The sequence below is a fragment of the Neoarius graeffei genome, chromosome 13 (genome assembly GCF_027579695.1).
Source record: "Neoarius graeffei isolate fNeoGra1 chromosome 13, fNeoGra1.pri, whole genome shotgun sequence".
NCBI lineage: Eukaryota > Metazoa > Chordata > Actinopteri > Siluriformes > Ariidae > Neoarius > Neoarius graeffei.
The window spans coordinates 46,718,501-46,738,513 of NC_083581.1; the positions used below are offsets into that span (position 1 = coordinate 46,718,501).

Here is a 20,013-nt window from a genome sequence, read left to right on the forward strand (position 1 = left end):
TGTAAAATCACAGATGGTGGAAATAAGAAGCTGCAGCTCCGCGCGCGCCCGTAATTGATGGCACATTAGTGCGCACATTTCTCCCACTGCATCCCATAATAAACAGTTTTCCTTCCGCAGGGTACGAAAATAAGGTGTGTGTGTGTGTGTGTGTGTGTGTGTGTGTGTGTGTGTTAAGGAGGGACTTAAAATAACGTACTAAATCTCTTTAATAGACTTTGATAAACACTCACACGTTTGTTTCGGGGTATCTCAGGTAAATTACACTTTCACACTCCTACAGTGGATCAGCCCATTTCCTCATAAGGTGCGCAGCGCTGTGATTGGTGCGATACGCAGCGCTGTGATTGGTGCGATACGCAGCGCTGTGATTGGTGCGATACGCAGCGCTGTGATTGGCTGAATCCAAAGAACGACCCTCGGCTCAGTCTGTACTATCCGGCTGTTACTGCAGTAGCCTGTATTCGAGTGTGTGAGCGAGTCGGTAACGCAATATACAGTCATGGCCGAAAGTGTTGGCACCCCAGATTTTTTTTTCCAGAAAATGAAGTATTTCTCCCAGAAAATGATTGCAATTATTCATGTTTTTTTAAACACGTTTATTTCCTTTGTGTGTGTTGAAACAATACAAAAAAAAAACCAGAGAAAAAAATAATAATTTGCATAATTTCACACAAAACTCCAAAAATGGGCCGGACAAAATTATTGGCACCTTTTCAAAATTGTGGGTAAATTATTTAGTTTCAAGCCTGTGGTGCTCGTTTAAACTCACCTGTGGCAGGTAACAGGTGTGGGCAATATAAGAATCACACCTGAAACCAGATAAAAAGAAGAGAAGTTGACTCAATCTTTGCATTGTGTGTCTGTGTATGCCACACTAAACATGGAGGACAGAAAGAGGAGAGGAGAGCTGTCTGAGGACTTGAGAACCAGAATTGTGGAGAAATATCAACAGTCTCAAGGTTACAAGGGCATCTCAAGAGATCTTTGTGTTCCTTTGTCCACGGTGCACAACATCATCAAGAAGTTCCAAACCCATGGCACTGTAGCTAATCTCCCTGGACGAGGACGAAAGAGAAAAATTGATGCAAGGTTGCAATGCAGGATTGTCCGAACGGTGGATAAGCAGCCCCAATCAAGTTACAAATGTATTCAAGTTCTCCTGCAGACTCAGGGTGCATCAGTGTCAGCGCGAACTATCCGTCGACATTTGAATGAAATGAAACGCTATGGCAGAAGACCAAGGAGGACCCCACTACTGACACAGAGACATAAAAAAGCTAGACTGCAGTTTGCCAAAATGTACGTGAATAAGCCAAAATCCTTCTGGGAAAACGTCTTGTGGACAGATGAGACCAAGATAGAGCTTTTTGGCAAAACACATCATTCTACTGTTTACCGAAAACTGAATGAGGCCTACAAAGAAAAGAACACAATACCTACAGTCAAATATGGTGGAGGTTCAAAGATGTTTTGGGGTTGTTTTGCTGCCTCTGGCACTGGATGCCTTGACTGTGTGCAAGGTATCATGAAATCTGAAGATTATCAAGGGATTTTGGGTCGCAACGTAGGGCCTAGTGTCAGAAAGCTGGGTTTGCGTCCTAGGTCATGGGTCTTCCAGCAGGACAATGACCCCAAACATACCTCAAAAAGGACCCAGAAATGGATGGAGGGTTCTAAAGTGGCCAGCAATGAGTCCTGATCTGAATCCCATTGAACACCTGTGGAGAGATCTTAAAATTGCTGTTGGGATAAGGCACCCTTCAAATATGAGAGAACTGGAGCAATTTGCAAAAGAAGAGTGGTCCAAAATTCCAGTTGAGAGGTATAAGAAGCTTGTTGATGGTTATAGGAAGCGATTGATTTCAGTTATTTTTTTTCCAAAGGGTGTGCAACCAGATATTAAGTTGAGGGTGCCAACAATTTTGTCCGACCCATTTTTTGAGTTTTGCATGAAATTATATCAATTTTGCTTTTTTCCTTTTTCTTTTTGTTTTAATCCAATGCACACAAAGGAAATAAGCATATATATAACAAATACTTTTTCAGCTCTTACTTACAGTAAACAGCTTGTGTCTTGTCTAGTTATTATGGGATATATATGGCTGTGAAATACATGGAAAACCTAACACTAAAACTGAAAAAAAAATGTAACTAAAACTAGTCAATTCCTGGTGGTGTAGTGGTTAGTGCTGTCGCCTCACAGCAAGAAGGTCCTGGGTTCGAGCCCAGCGGCAGACGAGGGCCTTTCTGTGCGGAGTTTGCATGTTCTCCTCGTGTCTGTGTGGGTTTCCTCCGGGTGCTCCGGTTTCCCCCAAAGACATGCAGGTTAGGCTAATTGGTGGCTCTAAATTGACCATAGGTGTGAGTGTGAATGGTTGTTTGTCTCTATGTGTCAGCCCTACGATGATCTGGCGACTTGTCCAGGGTGTACCCCGTCTCTCACCCATAGTCAGCTGGGATAGGCTCCAGCTTGCCCGTGACCCTGCACAGGATAAGCAGCTACAGATACTGGATGGATGGATAGTCAATTCCTCAAAATAAAAATAAAAACTAATCAAATTTTCAAAACTATAATAACTCTGCTGTATAGTCATCCATCTGTTTTCTATACCACTAATCAATCAGGGTTGTAGGTCCAGCATGCAATTGTGTTGATTGGCTGAGCTCAGTATGTATATAAAACAAATTCCTCATCAAGAAATAATTATTTTCAACAAAAACACCAGTACCACTATTATCAGCACCCCGTATTTAATACTTTGTACAACCTCCCTTTGCCAGTAATGCAACATTGATTCTTTTCCTCTAACATTTTATAAGGTTGGAGAAAAAGAGCAGGGCATGTAAGACCATTCTTCTTTACACAATCTCTCCAGATCATCCAGGGTCCTGGGCCCTCTTTTTTTTTTTCAGTTCAAAGCACAGGTTTTCAATGGAGTTCAGGTCAGGGGACTGAGATGGCCAGGGCAGAAGCTAGATTCTGTGGTCAGCTAACCATTTTTGTGTTGATTTGGACATATGCTTTGAATCATTGTCCTGCTGGAAGATCCACTGATGACCCAGTTTTAGTTTCTTGGCAGAGGCAGCCAGATTTTGATTTAAAATGTCTTGATATTTTATGGAGTCCATGATGCCATGTACCCGAACAAGGTTTCCAGGGCTGTGGGAAGAAAAACAGCCCCAAAACATCACAGAACTTCCACCATATCTTGCAGTTCGAATTTGGTTCTTTTCAGTATAGCCATCCTTACTTTTACGCCAAAGCCACCTTGAGTGTTTATTAACAAAAGCGCAAATTTTGTTACAACAGATAATAGAACACGGTTCCAGTCAAAGCTGTAGAAGTGTTTCACAAACTTCAGGTGCTTACGGTACGTTTGTGGTTAACTGACAGAAAAGGCTTTTTTCTGGCAAACCTTCCAAATAGTTGGCATGGAGATGGCATCTGATGGTGGTTTTGGGGACTTTTTAAAAAAATATTTTACTTTTTCTTATAATTCACCAACAGTGACCCTTGGGGATTTTCCCCCCTCTCTTCCCATTCTCCTGACTGTGCTTGGGGTCAAAATAAACTCGGGTCCTCTTCCAGGCAAGTTTGTAACAGTTTCAGTTGGTCTCCAGTTTTTATTATTGCCCTAACAGTAGAAATATACGTACATTTTAAGGTGAGTAGTTTTTTTTTTTTAACAAACATTCCCTAACTTATGAAGGCCAACATACTTCTCCCTCATTTGGTTTGTATGTTCTCTTATTTTTCTCATGTTGATGGATGACTAAGGGAATTTGACCTCTGTGTCACCTCATATTTGTGCCCCATTTAATCAGGAAGTCATGGATTACAGCTTGAAAATTCCTCCACACTCCAATCAACTTAAAAATGTACAATTTAAATGGGAAACATGCTTCAGTTACATTGTGTTCACTATCATTTCCAGGGGTGCCAATAATAGTGGCACGTTTTTGTTGAAAATAATTATTTCTTGATGAGGCATTTGTTTTTCTCTAAATAAATTTATTTCAATTAAAGGTTTGATTTTTCTCATTTTTTTAGTGTGACATGAAGCTACTTCAGAAGATGGATTTTTTTCTAATGGTTTACTAATCTTTACAAGGGTTGCCAATAATTGTGAAGGGATTGTATATATATTAAGGATGAAATGGTTACCAGTTTCATGGCAAACTGTGGTAAAATTCCCGAAGGTTAATAAAACCCCAAATCACAAAAAGTTGGGACAGTATTTTGAAAATTAAATTAAAACTGAAAGAAATTATTTGTAAATCATTGTTGACCTGCACTCAAAAAAATATTCTGTTGGATTTAATTAAAAAAGTTATGTCAAGTGGTTCCAAGAAACTGTGTTGCATAGCTTCTAAGATACTGTATTCTTTAATTTGAGCTCAATAAAATGCAGTAAATCATATACGAGTGAGTTGAGTATATTCAAAGTAACTTGCTTAGTTCATCTGTATTAAATACTCTTATGTTGAATCAAATTAATGCTGTTCAATTCAATCAATTAACCTTTCACAGATAAGTAAAACACAGTCAAGCTAATTTAGGCCCTGTCCACACGGCAACGGATTCAGGTGAATCTGATGAAAATTTTTATCGTTTCGGCCTGGCGTCCACACGGCACCGGCGTTTTGGGTGCCCCAAAACGATATTTTTTGAGAACGGGTTCCAGAGTGGAAAAATCTGGCAACGGCGCCGTTGCGAAGTCGTCTGGATGAGTAGAACGGATTTGTTTACGATGACGTCACAACCACATGACTAGAACAAGCAGCACTCTCGCACGCATCATTCGTAACAACAACAGCTTTTCTTTTAAATAAACAAGTAACTGAACCATTTCTTGAATTTCTTTTTTTTTTATTGGATAAGACTGCTTTTCAAAATGTTCACACAATATAAAAAGTTATATAAATTATATAAAAATGCTTTTCAAAATGTTCACACACAATAAGAAAATTAAGTTATATAAAACTATGCACACTAATAAAACTAATTTGTACACACAGAAGGCACGATTTCCTTGCGTAGTCACAGCCATCTTCTTCTTGTTGTTGTGTGTTTGTTCCTGTCAGTGCTTCACGCCGGGTAGAAGAAGGGGTTTATGCACATGCGTCCTACTTCTTCTATTGTTCTGGTGTCTCCGATGGGACCGTCTTACAGCGCACGTAGAGGTGTGGCATGTGTATTGCATCGTTTTCAGCAAGCGTTGCGTTGCCATATGTACCTGATATTTTACTGATCCGTTGCCCATGTGGACGCAATATTTTTTTTACCCGATAAAAAAAAATCTCGTTGCCGTTGTCGTGTGGATGTAGCCTTAGGCTAGGCTGACACTTGCACGATTCCGTGGCACGCATTGGCACGACTCGAGTCGTGCCAGTGCGCAAACTAGTCGTAAACTGGCGTGAAGTGTGCGTAAACCCGTCGTGACTGCGTGCCATGTGACGAGAATTTTGAAATGTTCAAAATTTTGGTCACAACAAAATTTCGCGACCGGGTCGTGAACTATGCGCAAACTGTTCGTGATCTCGTCGTGAACTCGTCGGGACGATGCGGGAGGATGCGTGCCAGTGCGTGGAAGTGCGCGCCATGCCACGACTGTCACGAACTGCCATGAATAGTTCACGAACAGCTCACGTCGAGTTCACGAGTAGTTCACGACATGTTCACGAATTGGTGCGCGTCGCAGCGTGGCCGTGCCTTCCCACTGACACGGTCACGCATTAATGGCACAAGCAGTTCACGACTAGTTTACGCACTTCACGAACAGTTTGCGCATGGCACAAGCAGTTCACGACGAGTTCATGAGCAGTTCACGACTACTGCACGACAGTGGCGCTTGCGTCGGTGCGGGGGTATATATAGGGCTTCCCAGACACTTCTCGCCATTCACAATTTTTTTTCTTGCTTTTTTCTTTAATGTCTTTTATTTTCTATTCCTTCATGACTTTTATTTTTGGTGGGGGGGAGTTTCGTTTCTTTTATTTCAAAAATGGAACAACTGTGGATGCAGCTCATGAAGCTACTACCATTCTTTCTTGCCAAGGGACAGCACCAGCAGGGGACATGTAGTAATGTGACAGGCAGTCTCGCTGATCCTTTGCATCCTTCTGGGTATGATGGCCGGTTAGAGGCAGCAGCCCCTGCAGGTGTCGGTCAGTCCTCCATCCACCAGGGATCAGATCATGTGTGTCCGGATCTTCACGGTCCACTTCTGAAATTGCGTGTGGGTATCTGATGAGGATGAGGTTGTGCATGACACAGGCGTGCCCAAGTCGGCACGACACCATCCGAATTGCGCAAACTCGTCGTGCCAATGCGGGAAGTGCGTAAACTATGCGCAAACTATGTGTGAACTCGTCGTGCCAGTTCGTGAATGTGGACGGGCACGCATTCGTGAACTCGTCGTGAACTATGCGTGAACTAGTCGTGAACAGTGCGGGAGCCTCCCAGTTCGTGCCCCAAAATGGCACGACTTGCCACGACAAAATCGTGGCCAAAAGTCATGCAAGTGTCAGCCTAGGGTTACTTTAAAGTAACACAGTTGCGTGGAACCACACTTGACATAACAGTGTTATGTAAATTCACACAAAACACAGTATTCTTGTGTAAATCCAAGTAAATAAGCTGTAGAAGGAAACACCATTTTCAAAATAAACCTGCATTTATTCAGCCGTGTATATTGATTTCAACAATTTCAGTTAAACTGAATATTTAGTTTCTTTACACACAACAGTTCAGAAATACACAATTTTCAGTTACATGAACCTACAGTTGACCATCGTAACCATAAATGATCTGCCAAGGACATAATAGGAACTGTCCTAAGGCAAAATGGCGGAACATCATTGCACAGCAAATTTCTCTGAAGGAACTCAAGGAAGTACGGCATCAACAGAAGGACAAACGTTGTTAACGCTGAATGTAATATGTGTTTTATTTAGAAAGGTTGTATTGATTTAATGACGTTGTTGAGTTAATATAAAGAAGTCTTAATCATAATTGAAATAAAGCAACTGACTTAATTACACCTTAAAAAGCGACTTTGTTTGGTTAATCCAACAAAAGAGGATTCTATAACACCAGCAACAGAGTGAGTTCATTTTTTTCAGTGTGCATTGCACTCAAAATAATACAAGAGTACTTTGTTTGACATTTTACCTCATGAATTTTGTTGTTTTTTTCAAAATTGACACACTGCAACCCTGCTATAATGAACTCCTTGGGTGACGTCCAAATAGTTCGTTATAACGAAAAGATCATAATACTGAAATGGACCCACTTGTCACACCAAACACTCACTCTTATGTAAAACAAGCCCAACTGTGTTTAATTTATATTTATGCTTAATTCACTTACATATTTATGAATTAACAGAAATAAATCACTCTTAAGTAACAGAAATAAGTCACACTTGCCATTGTTTGCTTGCCACAGCTTTCTTTTCAGCCCATCATGTTGATTGCAGTTATGGACAAAGTCTCAGAGCTCTTTTTCTTTTGCTTAAAAAGACAAAATAATCCTTTAGACCAGCCTTTCTCAACCGGGGTGCCGTCTGGCTTCGTTAGGGGTGCTGTCAAAAAATTATATATTCTAACATTGAAATAAATAAAATGAATTAAAATTCCAAAAAATGATAGTTACACTAATGCAGATCATCGCCACCTCATGCATCATCAAAATTTGTCTCATGGCCCCCTTTCCCATGTCACAACATCACTGCTGGGGTCAGCATATGGTCAGCATGACTGCGTATATTTTATATGGGGGTGCCTTGAGAATTTGCATACTTCTGAAGGGTGCCGTGACTGAAAAAAGGTTGAGAAATGCTGCTTTAGACAAATTTGTTGCTTCTCACCATGCTTTAGACGGTCCAGGATATGAAGTTTGTCTTTGATAGAGCGTATCTTATGTTTATGAGTGTCATATAATGAAGGCAGATAAAAGATGTAATTGCAGGAAGAGAGTTTATTTGAAAACGGAGCAGGTAAACAGTTCAAAAACATAAGACAAATACAGGATCGTGGAACAGGCAATGGTCAAGCGAGACATAAACAGAATATCAGAGGTAATCACAAAGGCAAAGTCCAAAATACAATACCGAGTCAAAATCAGTGAAGCAACACACAGCACAAAGGCTTGGTAACGTGAGACACAACATACAGTGTGTATACTTCGCAAAGTCTGTGTGTTTAGGGAGTCCTTATTAGCATGTGCTGTGATTGTGCTCTAATTTGGAACAGGTGCATGGTAATTAGTCCTAATTGTGCTGCACGTACGCATGCTCAGAGCGCCAAAGCGTGTGAACGTGATAATGAGTAGCCATGACAATAGTGCTTATGGAGTAAAGACTCAAGTAAAGCTGCTTTTAGCTCATAAAATAAAGTCCTTTTAAGGGATTTTTTGGAGTCAGTGATTGCAGTTCTCGATAATTGTTTGTGATTGAAACCTAAGCTAGGCTAGTTAAGCCTTTGTTTTTACAGATCTGCACAGCAAAATCCCCAGTGTTGAATTAACACCCAGAGTGTTGATTTAACACCCTACTGTGTTTATATGTGTCCAGTTGGACACAAATGAACTCTGAAAGTGTTAATTCAACACTGGGGAATTTGCTGTGTGTGTTCAAGATGAGTGCTGCACAATTCAGCCTTGTAAATGTGCGGAGGGCCACAACAATGTTTGCACTTCGATCAGTCCCATGCACTAGTTTGGAAAAGAACTCATTAAGACCGAATTTATATAGTGCTTGCACAATGCCTGGTCTGAGGTTATCTGCAGTTTTATGCAAACTGCTCTCCCATTCAAAGCACTCGTTCCTGCAGCTCCCATTTGTTGTTGACAATGTAATGTCATACAAAGATAACCAATTATTTTTTTAAAAATCATCCATCCACATAACCAGCGTCACTGTCATCTGCATCCTCGGCTCAGTAATAATATTTTGCCTGATATCCTCAGCATATTTTGTGAGCCTGTGGGAGACAGTGGTTGGATCAGGCAGAAGCTGTCGCATATCCACAGGGTCAGCTCATGCCCCAATATCAATTAGACCCTGTGCCAGCTCACAAAATCCATCGCCACACATAGTCTCAAATGATTGAATGTCCCGGCACACAAATTTCATGGCAAACTGCATTATAGCCTCCTTGTCCTCCTGTTTTGGTGGTTTATATGTTGAGCTTTTGGTCAAGTACCTGTCAACTGTGGCAGCACTTGTGCTCCTGCAGCTGTCAAAGTGCTTCCTCAATGACAATGTGCACAGCTTGCGGCTATCAAACAGCAAAACTTTTTGGCAGTTTTTACAAGCTGCAAAGCCACTGATAACATTACTTTCATTGTCCCTGATCAAACCACACTTCTTCCAAACGACCAACTTTGCTGTCAAAGACTGGTTTTCCACAATTTGATAAGCCCCATTAGCCAGTTTTGCTTTTACTGCATCCATATTTATGAAACACTCAGAGATAGCATCAAAGAAATCACTGACGCATCAGTGACGTGAGGGGTCAAAGGTTGTATCATTGACTTTCACAATAATAAACATTTTGGCTTGATAATCATGATTTAGATGTTCAAATACTGCGCATCTTGTTCATCTCATCTCATTATCTGTAGCCGCTTTATCCTGTTCTACAGGGTCACAGGCAAGCTGCAGCCTATCCTAGCTGACTACAGGCGAGGTACACCCTGGACAAGTCTCCAGGTCATCACAGGGCTGACACACATTCACACCCACGGTCAATTTAGAGTCACCAGTTAACCTAACTGCATGTCTTTGGACTGTGGGGGAAACCGGAGTACTCGGAGGGGACCCACGCGGACAACATGCAAACTCCACACAGAAAGACCCTCGCCGGCCACGGGGCTCGAACCCGGACCTTCTTGCTGTGAGGCGACAGCACTAACCACTACACCACCGTGCCGCCCACATCTTATTCATTTCTGTTTTATTTTGAAATACAAAAAGAGTATTTTTGCTCTCACCTGCTACCCGCCTGCATTTAGTTCATTTTTTTTTTACCCGTGCCTGTACCCATGAATTTATATTTTTTTCAAATTTACCCATTACAACAGCTTTTTCACGGGTACCCAACCCAGTGCAGGACTCTGCCCTTCATATCTTTCATTGAGTAACTTTGTTTTTCAACATTTCAATAATTTTCTCATGCATCTGTTGACAAACTGGAGATCCTTGGCCCATCTTTGCTCCTCAAAGACTAGGCCTTTCCTGGATACTGATTTTGTACCAAATCATGATTACAGTTAGCTGTTGACATGTTTCAAATCACATCATTATTTAATTGTTTTACCTCATTACTAGCCCTAAATGTCCCTGTCCTAACTTTTTTTGGAATGTGTTGCAGGCCTGAAACACAGGAATGAATGTCTATTAATAAATTAAATGAATTTGACCAGGGCGGCACGGTGGTGTAGTGGTTAGCGCTGTCACCTCACAGCAAGAAGGTCCGGGTTCGAGCCCCGTGGCCGGCGAGGGCCTTTCTGTGTGGAGTTTGCATGTTCTCCCCGTGTCCGCGTGGGTTTCCTCCGGGTGCTCCGGTTTCCCCCACAGTCCAAAAACATGCAGGTTAGGTTAACTGGTGACTCTAAATTGACCGTAGGTGTGAGTGTGAGTGTGAATGGTTGTCTGTGTCTATGTGTCAGCCCTGTGATGACCTGGCGACTTGTCCAGGGTGTACCCCGCCTTTCGCCCGTAGTCAGCTGGGATAGGCTCCAGCTTGCCTGCGACCCTGTAGAACAGGATAAAGCGGCTAGAGGTAATGAGATGAGATGAGAATGAGATGAATTTGACCAGGCAAAACATGAAATATCTTGAGTTCATATTGTCTGCAATGAAGTACAAGTCAAAGTAAATTTAGAAATCACTGCTTTTTGGGGCATCATGGCTCAGGTGGATAAGGCGCCATACCATAAATCCGGGGACCTGGGTTTGATTCTGACCCGAGGTCATTTCCCGAGCCCTCCCCGTCTCTCTCCTGCTCATTTCCTGTCTCTACACTGTCCTATCCAATAAAGGTGGAAAAAGCCCCCAAAAAAGAAATCACTGCTTTCTTTTGTTATTTGCATTTTCCATTCCGTCTCAACTTTTTGTAATTTGGGGTTGTATTACCATTTCAAATTGTAATGCCCTATTATGCCAAAATTGTTTGTTGGGGAGTGTAATTCACTTTTATGCTACCGTTGTAAATACATGTTGTGCTTTGAGCTCCCCTCATGGACAGCTGTGTATGTGCGTTTGTTTATAAGCTAAAGGATATGGAACTGGCAGAAGCCAAAGAAATATGTCGACTAACAAAGTAGAGTAATATTACAGGATTTTACACAAATATGACTGCATAGTTTTATTTATTGTGACAGTGGAGTTGAATACTAACATAATAAAAAGAATAACAAAGGTTGAGTTTCTGAAATACTGTGTTTGCATTTTCAGGCCATACAGTATATAATCAAACGTTTGGAAAATGAACACTTATTTCCATGGAACAACTTTAGTTCAGTGATTAAAGAAAATATTGGGTTTTTTTAAAATCTATTGCTTTTGTTAATCTAAACTTGTGCTGCCATTTTTCAAGTTTAGTCACAATACGGGTGTGCTCCGTTTTGGTGCTGCGTTGCTACATGGATTCATTCATGGATTGGTGAACTTTGACAGAAAAAAAACATCGTTTTTATGATTTTTTTTGTGTGTGATTGGACAAGTTTTTGTGTTGTTCATGTTTGAACCACACAAGTTTTTGTGCAGCCGGCACAGTGGTATAGTAGTTAGCACTGTTGCCTCACAGCAAGAAGGTTCTGGGTTTGAGCCCAGTGGCCGACAGGGGCCTTTCTGTGTGGAGATTGCATGTTCTTCCTGTGTTTGCGTGGGTTTCCTCCAGGTGCTCTGGTTTCCCCCACAGTCCAAAGACATGCAGGTTAGGCTAACTGGTGGCTCTAAATTGAGTGTGAATTGGTGTTTTACTCTAGGTGTCAGCCCTGTGATGACCTGGGTACTTGTCCAGGGTGTACCCTGCCTCTTGCCCATAGTCAGCTGGGATAGGCTCCAACTTGCCTGCAACCCTTCACAGGATAAGTGGTTACGGATGGAAGTTTTTGTGCAGTTCAAAGTGCCCTTGTGCTTCTCCAGCTGTAATATCTAAAAACAAACTTATATAGTTTGATTGAAACACCAGCTCTACAGAGGAAAGGTAAGACATAATTTAGCTGGTTTATTTTTTGCTGTTTTTTGTATGTCAGAGACAGACTAGCACAGAGTTGGATGCCACTTTTCTCACGTGTGGTAATGAAGAGAGAGAGAGTTTAGCTTCACTTGCTTTTCATGGTTGTAAATATTGGTCTCATGTTGTTATTTAGCCTTTCAGAGGCTATCGCATGGTTAAATCAACCCTAATCTGCAGATTTACAATGCCTTAACCGTAACCTAACCCAAACCCTAAGCCTAAAATGACTGAAATGCTGATTAGTCTAACAGTTCCTGAGATAAACCAAAAAAGTGCCAGCGCATGCACTGAACGCCACTGGCCTAAAACTATGGCTCAGTGACTCTGCACTCAGATATTATTGGAGGCTGCACCTTTCCCACGATTGGGCGTGGTTTCAGTGCCTAGAGCAGACATGCCCCATTATCTCAGAAGAGAGAGTACTGCTTATTATTTCACAATTCTGTAAAATAGTTTATAGATTAATCAATGGAAAAATAGTTGTTAGTGATAGTCCTAATATTATTATTATTATTATTATTATTATTATTATTATTATATAAATATTATTATTTTATACAAACAAATTTGCTTAGTGCTTCTAATTTTGTTTGTGGTTTTCGATATAAATCTTGGGGAAATTATTTCAGTTTGTGTGTCAGTACCTTTTTTTAGCACATTTAAACAATACCATGATAATACTGATAACAATGATAATTTTGGTCACTCTAATTGTGCTATAAATTTTTCATACTGGTACATACATACACCCCCACCCCCACGTGTGTGTGTGTGTATGTATGTATGTATGTATGTATGTATGTATGTATGTATGTGTGTGTGTGTGTGTGTGTGTGTGTATATATATATATATATATATATATATATATATATATATATATATATATATATATATATATGTATGTATAAATAACAGTTATTCCACAAACTCAAGTTGTACATGAGCTGATAGCTAATGAGGCACATAGCACCAAGTTGGCTATAAGCCATGTACAATGAGATTGAGTGGAATAACTGTTTTATTCTATCCACATTCACTGGATTTTGAGAAACAGAGCATTTTTGCAAATTCGATAAATAAAAACTTTATACAAAACATCCCACATAATCATTTCTGCTTAGAATGTAAACAAACTGGCGAAATGACAGTGTCAGGTACGCAAGGGAGGCAGATGTACTGTATGTACAGAAGTGTTCAGTTTAATAAAGTGCATATACAGTATAAATACAGATACACACAAAGGCAAATAGTCCAAATCGGCAGGCAAGATCAGAAACATGAAAACAGGCAAACAGGTCGGTTGAGGCGCAAACAGTACATCAAAGGCAAAACTCGGACGCGAACAAGAAACAGGCAGAAGAATCAAGAAATCAGGAAAACAAGAACACGGGGGGAAAGGCTCGGTAAGGCGTACTTAACGTAGCGTATACTTCACGATGCATTTGCATCAGCGCAGTCCTTAAATAAGCAAACACAATGTTCTCTAACTGAGTTCAGGTGCACCTTGTTCACAGCATACGTGCTGGAGTCCACTCGGTGTGCGCGCGACTCGAGGCACACCTTCAGGTGCACACACCACAGCGCGCAGGACTGACAGACAGTAGCAATTTGTGAAAAATGCTATAATAATAATTCTTGAAAAATAAAAAAGATTCATTCTTACCATCAAATACTTTTATTTTATATTTTGTTGCTTATTTTTTGTATATTTTTGGGTTTTGTTTTCAAGTAGAGTTTTTATTTCATCCTTGGTTGGTTCAGCAACACGCTCTGCCATTTTGGTTTTCTCTACTCACAGTATATGAGCTAATAGCCTAGTAGGAGAGTAGCCAATTAAAGTGTGTGATTGCTCATATCCAGTGAATGTATGTATATATATATATATATATATATATATATATATATATATATATATATATATAGAGAGAGAGAGAGAGAGAGAGAGAGAGAGAGAGAGATTAATTAAAAGAAGATTACAGATATGCTGTTCTGACATTTGCTCAGTGCTATAATAAAGAGATGGAGAGAATAAAGGTGCATAACTGGGTCACACACACGCACGCACACACCCACCCACCCACCCACAAAACCCCAGAAAGTACACATTGACACAAAAGCATACATCTACTCAGGAACTGGAAGCTTCCACACCATACTGTAAAAAAATTACAATAATAATAATAATAATTATTATTATTATTATTATTATTATTATTATTATTATTATTATTATTATTATTATTATCCCTTTTTTTTACAGTATGCTCTGGAAGCTTCCAATTCCTGAGTAAATGTATGCTTTTGTGTCAGTGTGTACTTTCTGTGGTTTTGTGTGTGTGTGCCTCTGTGTGTGTGTGTGTGTGTGTGTGTGTGTGTGTGTGTGTGTGTGTGTGTGTGTGCATATGTGACCCAGTTATGCACCTTTATTCTTTCCATCTCTTCATACAGTGTTCGTCTCTTGGTAATGAACACTATATGAACAAAAATATATGGATACCTGTCCATCACACTCACATGTGCTTATAGAACATCCCATTCCAGATTTAGTTCCCTACTGCTATTGTAATAAGCTCCACTCTTTTGGGAAGGCTTTCCACTAGATTTTACAATAGATAAAGTGCAAAAGTCTTTGACACCCCGGTGTTTACTTTTTTAAGAAACTTTTTTTTCATGGTTATTTATTTTATTTTTAGGTGTTATAGTTTATGATTGCATTATTGAGCCATTACAAAACATTTTAGGTTTCCAATTACGACTACAATGAATATAACAACAAAAATGTCTTGTCTACATTTGATATTTCCCTGCGACCACCAGGGAGCACCTGCACACTGTTTGAACAACTTCTTTTGTTGTCTGTCTGATTAGTTTCCCTGCTTAAAGGGGGCTGACTCACCCTTCCCAGAATCCAATTTGTTGTTCTTGGTTTGAAAGCAGATGACTGGGCAGCGCAGTGGTTAGCACCGTTGCCTCACAGCAAGAAGGTTCTGGGTTTGAACTTCACAGCTAACGGGTGCCTTTCTGTGTGGAGTTTGCATGTTCTCCTCGTGTTTCTGTGGGTTTCCTCCACGTGAGCTAACAGCAGTCGTCATCACTGCTGTTTACATCTCACCTGATGATAAAGTTAGCACAGCTCTTAGCCACCTTCTGCACATTATAAATGAACATCAGAGGGTTCATCCCTATGGTGTCCACATCATCGCCGGGGACTTTAATCAAGCATGCTTAAAGACAGTGCTCCCCAAATTCCACCAGCATGTCAAGTGTCTTACCAGGGGATAAAACACACTTGATCACGTCTATTCCAGCATTAAGCATGCTTATAGAGCGACTCCTCTGCCTCACCTTAAACAGTCAGATCACCTTTCGCTGCTCCTCATCCCAGCTTATACTCCCCTCAGAAGGCAAACAAAGCCAAGTACTCGGACAGTCAGAACCTGGCCTAAAAATGGATTCCCTCAACTACAGGACTGCTTTGCATGTACAGATTGGAGTGTATTTGAACAGCACGATCTGGAGGAATACACAGAGACTCTCCTATTTTACATCAAGAGCTGTATGGAGAACATCACAGTGAATAAACGCATCCAGATTTTTCCTAACCAGAAATCCTGGATGATGTGTGAAGTCCAGGCTCTGATTAGAGCATGCAACTCTGCCTTCAGGTCGGGAGACAGCTCACTGTACAGCACTGCAAGAGCCAACCTGAGGAGAGGTATACAACGCACCAAAGACACCTACAGGAAGAAGATTGATGGCCATCTCATTGACAACAACCCGCAGCAGATGTGGCAGGGCATCCAGGCCATCACCAATTACAAAGGCCATACCCCAGCGACTGCCAGTGGTAGCGCCATGCTAGTGGAGGAGCTGAACAGCTTCTTTGCCTGCTTCGAGGTTCACAGATATGCAAACACACTGCCTCCCTCCAACCCCAACACCCACACGCTCTCCCTTCAGGAACATGAAGTGAACCCAAGGAAAGCTACTAGACCTGATGGCGTACCAGGGAAGGTGCTCAAAGCATGCACAGACCAGCTGTCAGGAATCCTCACTGAGATCATCAACCTTTCTCTGACACATGCTACCATCCCATTCTGCCTGAAGTCTGCCACCATCATCCCCATACCCAAGAAAACAGCCATCAACAGTCTCAGTGACAACAGACCCATAGCTCTCACATCTGTAGTCATGAAATGCTTTGAGAGGCTGGTCTCACAACACATCAGAGCCTGCTGTCCTCCCTCCTTCAACTTCCACCAGTTTGCCTACAGGGCAAACTGATCGATGGAGAATGCCATTGCCATAGCAATTCACACAGCACTGAGCCACTTTGAATATCAGAAGAGCTATGTGAGGATGCTCTTTGTGGACTATAACTCAGCGTACAATACCATCATCCTGGACATATTAGTCAGCAAAATGTCTGACCTACAAACCCCCTCCCCCGCCTGTGTATGGATAAAAGGCTTCCTCACCAACCGGTCACAATCTGTCAGACTTGGCCCCCACCTCTCCTCCACCCTCACACTCAGCACAGGCTCTCCACAGGGCTGTGTGCTGAGCCCTCTACTCTACACACTTTACACATACGACTGCACTCTGTCCCACCCCACCAACACCATCAACAAGTTTGCAGGTGATACAACCATGGTTGGGCTCATCTCCGATGAAGATGAGACTGCATACAGGGATGAAGTGGAAAAATTGATCACCTGGTGCTCAGGAAACAACCTCTGACTGAACAGCAAAAAAACAAAGGAACTCATCACTGACATCAGGAAGAACAGAACAGACCCCCACCCCTCTCTTCATCAGTGGAGAATGTGTGGAAATGTTCAGCTCATTCAAGTTCCTGGGCACCCACATCTCTGCTGACCTTTCTTGGACTATTAACACTTTCTGACAGTTTCTTCCCCTGGGCCATACGTACCATAAACAATCCCTGACACCTCCCCCCAATTCAATTCAATTAAATTCGCACACACACACACACACACACACACACACACACACACACACGCTCCTTCACCTGCTCCAAGGACTATTGCACTATTTTAAGAACTTTTTTTTATTATCAAAAGTTTTAACTTTGTATTGCACATTTGAAAATGCCACCTATTTTTGTATGTTGTATTCTTTATTTATTTTATTATTGTTTTTTATTTATTCTATTATTTGTTTCTGTACACTGTTTTGGGTAGAGCTCCCACAATTTCATTGTACCCCACTGTGCAATGACAAAAGTCTGTTCATTCATTCAGCATGCCCATCCAGCTGGTCAAGATGGGGCCACAGGATGACCCCAAAGCCTTCCTCAAGCTGTTCAAGCATGTCGTGGAGGCAAGTTCATGGCCAAACTCACAGTGGGTAGCTTGCCTATTGCTGCTTCTGTCTGGGGAAGCCCAGCTCGCGGTTTGGCAGCTTCTGGCCACCAGCATGCTGGAGTACCCCAACCTGAAACAGGCCATCCCGCAGTGAGTCAGCCACGTCCCAGAAGAGCAGCACCAGTGGTTCCACTCACTGGCATATGGTGAAGTGGGCTGACTGTTTGCGTTCATGCAACAGCTTCGGGACAGCTGCCGACAGTGACTGCTGGCAGGCGAGTGTGATGTCGAGACCATCATTGAGCAAGTGACACTGGAGTAGTTTGTCACCCAGCTGCCAAGTGTGACATCAACATGGATCCAGTATCACAGAGCAGCTTCACTGGAGGAGGTGGTCTGGCTGGCTGAGGACCACCTGATGGCGTTTCCAGGAGCATGCACTCTCCCGCAGCTTCTTGTCCTCTCTCTCACACTTTCACTTTCTCCCCTCCCTCTCCCTCTTTCTCTCGCTCTCTCTTCTCTTCTCCCCTCCCCTACCCCAGACCCACAGAAACAGGGGCCAATTCCCCTGAAACCCGCTCCCTGCACTAATGTCTGTCCTCATGTTTCTTCTCTCCCTTCTCCTTCTGTGTCTGTGCCACTGTTAGCCCCCTCTCTCTCTCCACAGGTGGACTCATTCATGCCTACCAGAACCGGGAGTGAGCCCGGGCAGATCTGTCAGCACAGAGGGAAGGCGAGGAATCAGTGCTTCCGCAAGGAGGCGGGGCTACTGATTCACATTCCTGACACACCACAGGCTTCCCTTGATCAAGGAGGAGCATAGAGAATCATTGTGAGTATTCAAGGGGGTACACATCAGGCTTTGGTGGATTCTGGTTGTAATCAGACCTCCATACATCAAAGCCTGATTCAATGTGGGGTACTAGAAAATACACGATTGGTGAAGGTCAGATGTGTGCACAGGGACATTCACAAATATCCGCTAATGCCCATCACTATTCACTTCCAAGGAGTAAAACATAGTGTGGAGGCAGCAATGAGTCCAAGCCTCACCCACCCACTGATCCTGAGAACAGATTGGCTGGGGTTTAAAGCATTAATGAGACAGTTAGTAGTGGGTGGCCCCTGCAGTAGTACATCACGGGGGAATCCCACCACAACGTTAGCTGGGGAGGCAGTCCCAGAGCCTTCTGCATCAGCTCCACATCATGATGACACGGAGAGTGGGGAGAGCCCTCCTCCCTCTCTGGGGAATCCCTTAGGGGATTTCCCATTGGTGCAGACACGTGATGAGCCTCTGAGACAAACTTTTGCCCAAGTGAAAGTAATTGGTGGCCAAGTCCTCCTGCCTAACATTATGCTTTCCTTCCCATATTTTTTGTATTATTAAGAATAGGCTATATCGAGTGATGCAGTACACTCAGACTAAGGAAGAGATGACACAGTTGTTGGTCCCGAAGAACCATAGGGAACTTTTATTCCATGCAGCTCATCATAACCTTATGGCTGGGCACTTGGGTCAGGATAAAACACTCAATCTTCTCATGGCCCATTCCTATTGGATAGGGATTGGTGCCGATGTCTACAGGTGGTGTGCAGCTTGTTGCGAATGCCAGCTGATAAATCCAGTGGCCATACCAAAAGCGCCATTGTGCCCATTACCATTAATTGAGATCCCCTTTGAAAGAATTTGCATGGATTTCATAAAGCCATTAGATCGATCTGCACGCGGGTATCGCTTTGTGTTAGTCATAATGGATTATGCAACGTGATACCCAGAAGCAGTGTCTCTTTGCAATATCTCAGCCCACAGTGTCGCGGAGGCATTCTTCCACATTATCTCCTGAGTCAGGATTCTGAAAGAAATCCTGACTGATCAAGGCACTACTTTTATGTCACACGCACTACATGAATTGTACAAATTATTGGGATTAAATCGATTTGTACTAGTGTTTGGCATCCACAAATGGACAGGCTGTTCAAACAATTTAACCAAACGCTTAAAAATATGATTCGTAAGTTTGTTCATGGGGACGCTAAAAACTGGGACAGGTGGCTAGACCCTCTGTTGTTTGCATTGTGTGAGGTTCTGCAAACCTCCACTGGGTTTTCCCCATTTGAATTGCTGTATTGGCGCAAGCCCCATGGTGTCTTAGATATCATTAGAGAAAACTGGGACGGGGGCCTTCTCAAAGCAAAAATGAAATTCAATACGCTCTTGACCTGACAGCAAAACTCCATGCACTGTGTCACATAACCCATGAGAATTTGCTACAGGCCCAAGAACATCAATCTCACTTGTACAACAGAGGGGCATAGCTAAGGGAATTGGCACCAGGAGATAAAGTCCTCATTTTACTGCCCACCTCAAGCTCAAAATTACTCTCCAAGTGGCAAGGGCCCTTTGAGGTCACACAGCGAATTGGGGTGGTC

At 42.3% G+C, this 20,013-nt stretch overlaps 1 protein-coding gene across 3 annotated transcripts in view; it reads left to right on the forward strand.

Annotated features, from left to right (window-relative positions):
- atp1b2a (ATPase Na+/K+ transporting subunit beta 2a) overlaps nucleotides 1–20,013 on the forward strand; it is a 37,084-nt gene that overhangs the window by 978 nt on the left and 16,093 nt on the right. The window contains exon 1 of one of the 3 annotated variants that reach the window (XM_060937885.1): nucleotides 17,655–18,412. The exons of the other annotated variants lie outside the window; for them this stretch is intronic. The gene's annotated coding sequence lies outside the window, so the exon portion shown is untranslated. Of the gene's footprint in view, nucleotides 1–17,654; nucleotides 18,413–20,013 lie in introns of those variants that run through there. 3 annotated transcript variants of the gene reach the window in all.